We start from the raw sequence: 10,000 nt of genomic DNA, 5'->3' as shown, positions 1-10,000 counted from the left end.
ACACGTGCAGTACATGGTTCTGCCCCCAATAAATGACGCACATGTGAAATAGGGCACCCTGCTCGAGAAAAGCGTACTGTAGGCGGGTCATCTGGTAAGAGATATGCAAGATTTAGGCAATCAATGAAAACCCAGTTTTCTTTGCCACGAATATTAATTAAGAAAGCCTTCAATGTAGGATGGATCATTAGGAAAGGGCCCGTGTAAGGGGGTGTTAGCGGTGGCTTGCTAATGTCGTTGCGTGAGAAAATGTGCGTTGCTGAGTGCAAATCTGTCGGTGTGTGTTGCTTCGCTGGGCGCTTGTAAGTCTGGCAGCATGGAGTAAATTTTCCCACAACATTAATTAAACACTGGAGATTATCGGAGGAAGCTGTAGACGGAAAATTTTGGCAAGGATGACCAATGGCTTTCCATACAGCATTTCAGCTGCTGAGACATCTAGGGCGTCTTTAGGAGTGGTTTTTAGTCCCATGAGGACCCAGGGAAACTGAGTAAACCAGTTGGAGTCATTGCAGTGGGACATCAAAGCTGCTTTGAGGGTGCATTGAAAACATTCAACCATTTCGTTGGCAGTAAGGTTGTGGGCAATTGTTCGATGTAAGGTGATGCCCAAGAGATGTCCACAATTGAGAGGTGAAAGTGGTGCCCCTATCAGAAGTGATATGCTCAGGCACCCTCAGAGTAAGGCAAATGTACATTAGGCGTATATTGCAGTTTCCATGGGAATGGCTTCAGGCAAACGAGTGGAGCGGCCAATGACTGTAATCAGGTGGCAATGTGCTTGTGATGTGGGCAGGGGACCTACTACTCGACATAAATGGGGGGCAAAACAACACTTGAGACTGAGAAAAGGTGCCCAATCCTGAATCAGTGTGTCACTGTACTTTTGAAGCTTGTCATGAAGTACAGGAGTGGGCCCAATTCTTAGCATCCTTAGTAATGACGTGCCAAATGAACTTTGTCTTCAGTAGCTTTGCAGTAGATTGGCGCAAGGGATGTGAAATGCCTTGAATGAAATCAAACACCTGTCGGCGCATGGGAGCAGGAATCCATGGACGTGGTCTATCAGTACAGACATCACAGAGGAGTTTCTGAGGGGGATGTCTTCCCAACAGAGGTATGTGCAGGATGCCCTACATGCTTGGTTCTCTGGATCTTTTAGTTGTACTTCTCCCAAGGCATTGTCATCTAATCCCAGGTGAATGGCAGCCAATGTGTTTCTTGACAGGGAGTCAGCAACGGGATTCATTTCTCCAGGAACGTGGTGAAGGGTGCAATTGTATTCAGCCACAATGGAGAGATGTTGGCATTGACGGGCGAACCAGGCATCAGACTGTCGAGTGAAGGCGTGCACCAGAGGCATATGGTCTGCGCGAATGATGAAGATCATACCTCTCAAGAAGTGGTGAAAGTGACGGACAGCCAAATGCACCGCCAGCAATACACAGATTACGTCTTGGACAGTTTTCTACTGAAGAGGGCCAATGGGTGGGGCAACTCGTTGACCATGTGCTCGAGTACTGCACCAAAACCGACGTTGCTGGCATCGGTGGAGAGGAGAGGAGCATGTTGCATGGGGAAAAGTGAGAGCAGCAGTGGTTGATAGGGCATTCTTTGAGTTGCAGAAGGCCACTTTTAGAAGGGGACCCCACTACAGGTCCTTTGCCTTGCCTTTGAGGGAGGCATAGAAGGGGGCAAGAGTAGCTGTGATGGCTGGCAGAAAACAGTGATAATAGTTGTTCATGCCCAAGAATTCTTGCAGTGCTTTGACGGTCAAGGACGTGGGGAAGTTCTGAACTGCTGCTACCTTCTCAGAGAGGGGGTGGACTCCTTCAGGAGTAATGGAGTGCCCTATGAATGATATTTCGTTAGCGCCAAAGGTACACTTGTTGTACCAGACTACAAGACCGTTCTGCTGTAGGTGGTCAAGCATGATGCATAGGTGACAGAGGTGTGTGTTTCTCTTTGCAGGAAGAGAACGCAAATATGTCATCCATGTAACATACATAGAAGGGGAGGTCCCATAAAATGCCATCCATGAGGAGCTGAAAATTGGCCCCAGCATTATGAAGGCCAAAACAGGAATAATTGAAGGTGTATGTACGGAAGGGGGTGGTGATGGCAGTCTTGGGGATGTCTATTGGTTTCATGGGCACCTGATGATAACCCTTCAGGAGATCGGGTGTGGAGAAAATCTTTGCTTTGTGCAAGTAGGAGGTCACATCGGCGATGTTTGGGAGGCGATAGTGATCCAGTTCTATGTGCATGTTCAGGCACCTGTAGTCCCCACACGGATGCAGAGAGTCATCTTTCCTCAGGACGATATGTAAGGGTGACGACCATGGCTTGAGGCCTTTTGACAAAGGCCCATTTCTTCCATTGTGTCGAAAGTTTTTTTAGTGGCTGCTAAACGATCCGGTGCCAGACACCTGAATCTGGCGAACACTTAATATGGTGATATATACCGTGTTTGGCGGTAACCATGGGCATTTATCGAAGTTCTGGACAGACAACTTCCGGGTAAGATGTGAAGAAGTGGGGATAGGCATCCATGGGTGCGCTGATGTGAAGAGTGATGTCAAAGGGGGCGGGTTCAAGAGGTGTCAATGCGTAATAGTCTGCGTTGACTAATCTTCGGTGAGCAATGTCAATCAGGAGGTGGAAATGTGAGAGGAATTCTGCGCCAAGGAATGGCAATATGACTTCAGTAATGAGAAACTTCCAAAGATATTTGGCGCTTCCAAATGATAATGTGAGGTTTTCATAACCGCGGGTGGGGATCGCAGATCTGTTGGCAACTACCAAGTGGACGTTGGCAGGCTTAGACAGACTACGTGATGTCCTGGCGAGTGGCCTTGGCAGAAGAGAACGGCAAGGACCTGTGACTACCAAAAATCACACGGCTGTACCTGCATCATGTAAAAAGAAAAGATTAGTGACAGGAGAGGCTACCACCACAAGAAATGGCGTACTTACACGTGTTTTGGCCACTGACACCTGTTCACACATTTCTTCGCAGTACCCCCAAATCTGGAGTGGTAGTAGTATAACTGTGGTCGATGGGCGCCAGTAAGTGGCTGAAGAGGTCATTGGATGTGGTGTGAACGCGTGGTGGCATATGTGGTTGGTGGGTGACATTGTCACCTCTCCGCCATGTCATGGAGTGGGAGTCTGTGTATTACAGCATTCATGTCAGCTTCGGTCGATGTTGAATAGTTGTCCTCTTCATCAGGAGTGGAGGCATTGATGGAGGTCGTGAAGGTGGAAGTGGCTATCCATAAGGCCATTGACTTTGGTCATCAGGTCCTTCATGGGCAAAACATCGACATTGGGTATGGCAACGCGTACATGTTCTGTTAAGCATCATACCCAAAGGGCACAAAGTAGGTTCACCTCTCGAAAAGTCGTCTGCGGCAGGTTACAGGAGAGAAATACTGGTCATTTCTAGGAGGGAAAGCAAAGCCATTTAGTCCCCCAAAGGTTGTTGAGAGAGCTGAAAAAGTTTTGCAATACGGGCGGCTGGCGATGGCAACTACTGCTCCAGGAGGTATGTTTTGAGTGTGTTGTACACTACTGGAGTGTCCCCTTACTTGCAAAGCCAATAGAAGATTTCCAGGAAAGTGTCCTCGCGGATCGCCGCAAGGGAATAGTCTGCTTTGGTACTTGAACGAGTCACACTTTTGATGAAGAACTGGGCCTCTGTGCACAGAAACCAGGAGAATGCCTCTGTACTGATGAAGGGAGGTAAGACAGTAAGACACAGCAGTGAGGGGGAGAGCTGGAGGGACCTGGTCACTCCGATGGTCACCAATGTTCAAGTAAGCAGATAGGTTGTAACTGAGAGGCGAGGGGAATGCAACTGAACTTTATCAAACAGACATTGAGTTTATATACCAAGACATGAGAGCAAAAAATGTCACAAAAAAATCAAAATAAAAAATTACGAGCTAGCAAGCTTACACTACACAAGTTGGTTAATTATCAGTGCAGGGAAAAGCGAGAGATAGGATAAAAAGGTAAAACCGTTATAGTGTACGGGCGTGCATGAAACATATGCGGTAGAGAATGTGCTCACAGTACAGGGAAGTGTTTTAAAATTGTATAATAAGTCTATAGGAGTGTTAGAAAGATTTATAAAAGCTTAAATTGATGAAGAAAATAAAACATGAATAATTTAGAAAACAATGAAAAATATATAGTAGATTTCTATATCTGCCTTAAGGTTTTTCAGCTAGAGCAGGGAGGGGGCTAAAACGGAACGTCCACGATATCCGAGGCTGAAGGATTAATGCGTGTTTGTTTATGTGAATATATATATATATATATATATATATATATATATATATATATATACATATATATATATATATATATATATATGTATATATAATGTATATATATATATATATATATATATATATATAAATATATATGTCTGTATATATATATATATATATATATATATATATATATATATATATATACCAATCGTCTCTATTTTGAGCTTTTACATCAATACTTGTCTTCTACATTATTATCTCCTACTTCATGCTTCATAGTTCTCAGCCTTGTAGGCCTGGGTCTTCCAATTCTTCTAGTGCCTTATGGAGACCAATTGAAAGTTTGGTGAACTAAATTCTCTTAGAGAGTACAAAGAGCATGCCCAAACCATCTCCATCTGCCCCTCAACATGATATCAACCAGATATGGCACTCGAGTAATCTCACTTATAGTTTCATTTCTAATACTGTCCATTTAACTCCCAATATTCTTCTGAGGGCCTTGTTCTCAAATCTACAAAATCTGTTGGATATTATTTCCATGTCATACCATGACTCCTGTCCATACAGTAACACCGATCTCACTAAACTGATATATAGCCTGATTTTTACATGTAATTTCAAGCAATATGATTTCCAAATTTTACTTAACCTACCCATTGTCTGATTTGCTTTTTTCAATCTTTCATTAAAATCAAATTTTAAAGATCCTGTATTAGAGATCAATGTTCCTAAATATTTAAATGATTCCACCTCATTTATCCTTTCTCTGTCCAATATTTTGTATTCGATTGTAAGAAAGCTTTGCATGTTCCGTAGTATTCTGCTAATAAGGACAGCATCATCAGCATACCCTAGGTCTGCTACTCTCCTGTTACCAATCCAGTCCAATCCTTCTCCACCATCCCCAACTGTTCTATTCATTACAAAATTCATGACGAGGAAAAGCACATTCCCTTGGAGTACTCCACTGTTCACTGGAAATTCATTTGACAGGACTCCCCTAACATTAACTTTGCACTTGCCATGCTCATGAACAGGCTTAGTGAAATTTACATATTTGAGAGGAATTCCATAATAACGCAGGACTTGTACTACATGTCTAAACATTGAAATTTGGTCAATACAACTTCTATCTTTTTTAAATCCTGATTGTTCATCTCTCAGCTTTTCATCAATCTTTCTCTCTAGTCTCTTTAGAATGAGCATACTGTATACTTTCATGACAACTGACGTAAGTGTGATGCCTCTGTAAATATTGCAATAAGTCAGATCTCCTTTTTCTTGCCATTTTCACCAACACTCCTAGCTCCCATCCATCCGGTTTTGCCTCTTCATGCCACATTCTATAAAATAATCTTGTAAGTATTCTGCGAGACACTTCATTTGTGGCCAATATCATCTCAGTGGTTATTCCATCGTATCCAAAGACTTTCCATCTCTAGTTCTTCAATGATAGCTTCGACTTCAAATACACTGAATTCATTCAGGGGGATTCAAGGTCTTCATCAGCTTCAGGTATATCGATCAAATTAGTCCCTACATATCTCCTATTCATATCCTCACTAAAGTGTTCCATCCAACGTTGCCTTTCTTCATCTTCTGTTGTCATAACAGATTCATCTCTCTTTTTGATGGGTATATGCTCCTTTTCCTTTGCCACAGTAGAGATTTCATTGATAGTTTTGAGAGTAATTCTTATACCATTGCCACTACCTGAATCCATAGCCTTGCAGCCTCATCTGCTTTTCTCTCTAAATATTCTCTCCAGTCATTCCTGGATTTTCTTTTGACTTCATTATCAATAATAGAATACTTAGCAAGCTCTACCTTGCAATTTTCACTACTTCCTCGAAAACTTTCAGCAATCAATTTCTGTCTTTGTCTCATATTTATAGCATCCCAAGTATCATTTGATATCCATGGTTTTCTCCTTCTAACTGCATGTCCCAAAACTTCACTACCAACTGACTGATATATGTTCTTAATATCACACCATTCTTCATTAATTGTTTGTTCTTCGTCTCTTAAAGTCTCTAAGACTGTAAATCAATTCATAAAATTCAATTGCAAAGGTTTCTCTGTGCTCATCTTCTAGAACCATAGTCGTATCAAGCCTACTGTAGGTATTCTATCTACCTTTCTGTTGGGTGCGTTTAGTTTTAATTTTAGTGTGGTAATGAGGAGCTGGTGATCCCAACCAATATCTGTACCTCTATAGCTTCTTACATTTCTCAGAGTCCTCCTTCTCTTTTTATTAATGGCAATGTGATCTATTTGATTTTTATAATTATGACATGGTAAAGTCTACGTATATTTGTGGATGTCCTTGTGCTGGAAAGCTACTGAGGGGGACAAGCCAGCCTCAATTTGGTGCCGGTCCCAAGCCTGGGTAAATGGAGAGGGTTGGCGGCAGGAAAGGCATCCGGCCATGAAAAATTAGCCAAAACCAATATAGCCAGTAGAGATTGTGAACATAGACCCCACATAAAAGTGGGAAAAGATGCAGACAAAGAAGAAGTCCCTGTGCTAGAAAAGAGTACCCCCACTAACAAGATTGTTTGTTGAACAAAAACTTATAAATTGTGATCCATTTTCATTTACAACTTCGCCAAGACCCTCAACACCCATCACATTCTCTATACCTTGATTATTCCTTCAAACTTTAACATTGAATTTATCAATCACAATTTTCACATCTCTCTCGCTTTTCATCCATTACACTCTACAGTTCTTCACAGTATTCATCTTTCCTTATTTTAGGGACTGATTTGTTGGTGCAGTAAACAATAATACTCATATTGCAGTGCTTTGATATAAACTTTGCACTCTACTATTTACAACTCTCCATTCAGTTAATGCCTTTTCTGCTCTTGGTGTCATCATCATTTCTACCCCTTCTCTTCCAACTCCATCTGTTCTTCCTTTATATATATATATATATATATATATATATATATATATATATATATATATATATATATATGCCTTGGTCTGATTTTTCTTTACCAATCCCCTTACAGCATGTTTAACTTAGGGCCAAGATATCCAAACTATATTTCATAAATTCATTCTCCACTTGCTGTAACTTCCCAATCTGATTCATGGTTCTAACATTGCAATTACCAATCTACTAGTTTTCGTTAGTATTTAAAAACTGAGATTCTAAACAACCCGCTACCCCCGAGACTGGAGGCCATTCTGTCATTTTCGCTTTCCATAGAATGACTAAATCCATAGAGGATTCATTAGCTAAATTCATCAAAGGATATCCAGTTCCTTGTGATGTGCAGTGTCTTTCTAACTAAGGCAAGTGATCCCTGCCGGTTCATATTAATGCCAGTAAGATAAGCTGCCAGACATCTGGAGTAAAAGCTGAAAAGATATCTTGTTTATCACCTTAAACCCGATCCATTACCCTGCTGCCAGTGACTTCATCGAGATTTAGGGGGGGCATTTCTTCCACATCCAAAGTTCTCGTTACTCCAACAAGTTGCTCATCCGCTTATATAACTGTTGGCAAACAGTTATATAAGCCAAGATATACTGCCTAGCATGGTAGCACAAAGTACTAATCATAGTTAATCTCTATTAAGGGATTCAGCTATCTCTGCGCCCAGAAACCAGGCAAATGCCTCTGTACTGGCAAAGGGTGGTAGTTTCTAGATGTGGCGTGAATAGAAGAGTCAGGGTCAATGGGTGGCATTGTCAAACAGTAGGGCACAGCAGTGAGGGGGGGGGGTAGGCGGGACCGAGCTGGTCGTTCGGCAGTCACCAATTGTGCGAGGTGGTTGTTAATTACTAACAGAGAAGAGAGATGAATGCAAGTGAAGTTTATTCAACAAGATAACAAGCTGATATATAGATAGTTAAGAGCATGAATTACAAAAAATTCACAGTATAAAACATGCAATAGCAAGCTCAAACAGGTTTCTATTATCAGTGTGGGGAGAGAGAAAAAAAAAGACACTAATGTTACAGTGCACGAGCATGTATGAAACCAGTAGTACAACACTGTCCCATGCACAGGGAAAATATTTACAGGCAAAACATTCATTTGTATAAGTAACATATTCACTTGATGAACATTCCATTTGCACAAGTAATGTTTACAAGATAAATCAATCACTTATTGATGCTCACTTGATTAATGACCTCTTTGGGGCTAATGCGCTGTGTGGTCTCCACGGATTTTTCAAATGGTAGAACAGGAATTCCAATATGACATGAAATACCCAAAAATAATATTGTCTTCCCTGCTCTAGGGCCAGAGTTTTAGCATGCATATGCAATGTCTTTATTGAACCTGTCACAGCCCATCCAATCCTAAAATTCGTCTGAACTCTGATAATACGTTGTTGTGGCCTGATTGGTAACGTCTCTGCCTGATGTTTGCCAAACGGGGCTTCGGGTCCAACTCAGACTCGTTAGTGCCTTAAGCGTCTGCAACCCTACCATCCTTGTGAGCTAAGGTTGGGGGATTTGGGGGAGCCTATACGAATATCTGCTGAGTCATCAGCAGCATTTGCCTGGCCCTCCTTGGTCCTAACTTGGATGGAGAGGGGCCTTGGGCGCTGATTTTAAAGGTTTAAAGGTCGCTCATGAATAGGAGAGGCAAGGGACACTGACATTACCCTAGCAAGCAGGACAATACACTAGAGACTGACCATATATTATATGATCAGCTCCAAAGCCCCTCTCCACCCAAGCTAGGACCAGGGAGGGCCAGGCAATGGCTGCTGATGACTCAACAGATAGACCTACAGGCTCCCCCAAACCCCCCTTCCTTAGCTCACAAGGATGGTAAGATTGCAGACACTAAAGGCACTAACGACTCTCGAACCCCCTTCTGGCAAACACCAGGCAGAGACATAACCAATCAGGCCATAACAAGGTATCATCAGTCATCAGACGAATTTTAGCATTGGGGGGGCCTGTGACAGGTTCAATAGAGATGTTACCTATGCATGATAAAACTCTGGCCCTAGAGCAGGGAAGACTATTTATTTATTTATTTATTTTTTTTTTTTGTCATATTGGAATTCCTGTTCTAGCATTTGACAGGAAAATCCATGGAGACCACACAGCACATTAGCCCTAAAATTACATGGTCAGTCTCTAGGGCATTGTCCTGCTTGCTAGGGGAATGTCACTGTTCCTTGCCTCTGCCATTCATGAGCGACCTTTAAACCTTTAAACCGAGGACCAATACTAGTACTGGAGACAATAATACCTGAAAGATCTGTTTGCGCCAGCCAAAATCTCAACTTCGTCGTTAGACCAGCAACATACATTCCCGAGTATAGTGAATTTTAAAGTGTCTACATCTACTATTAAATAACAGTAATCACATTTTGATTTAGTTATATAATATTTATAGCGATAGTTTCAATGTAATAGAAGGGTTATTTTGCTGGTCAAGATCAAATTGTGTTTTGCTTAAAATTGTTTATGTGATAGGTTTAGCTACGACATATGATGACATTCACTCCCTGTTTTCATGACAGTATGGGGTTGTTTTACATATATATATATATATATATATATATATATATATACATACATGTATACATATACAAAGGGTCAAAGCAATAACAGGAGATAAACGCGTGAAATTATGGAATATGAATATAGAATAATGAATCCGATGTGGAATAATTGATGCTTGCAGATGATACTTCAGTGAGTGGAGGCAGTGAAGAGAAACTGTGGATGATGAA

General features: G+C 41.6%; 1 protein-coding gene across 2 annotated transcripts in view; it reads right to left on the bottom strand.

Moving 5' to 3' along the window:
* Positions 1–10,000, bottom strand: part of LOC137622218 (glycine receptor subunit alpha-4-like) — a 300,662-nt gene that overhangs the window by 219,739 nt on the left and 70,923 nt on the right. The window lies entirely within an intron of this gene.

This window comes from Palaemon carinicauda, chromosome 2, assembly GCF_036898095.1.
Source record: "Palaemon carinicauda isolate YSFRI2023 chromosome 2, ASM3689809v2, whole genome shotgun sequence".
Taxonomy (NCBI): domain Eukaryota; kingdom Metazoa; phylum Arthropoda; class Malacostraca; order Decapoda; family Palaemonidae; genus Palaemon; species Palaemon carinicauda.
The sequence above is the reverse complement of the archived record's forward strand: the minus strand, read 5'-3'. Positions and strand labels throughout refer to the sequence as shown.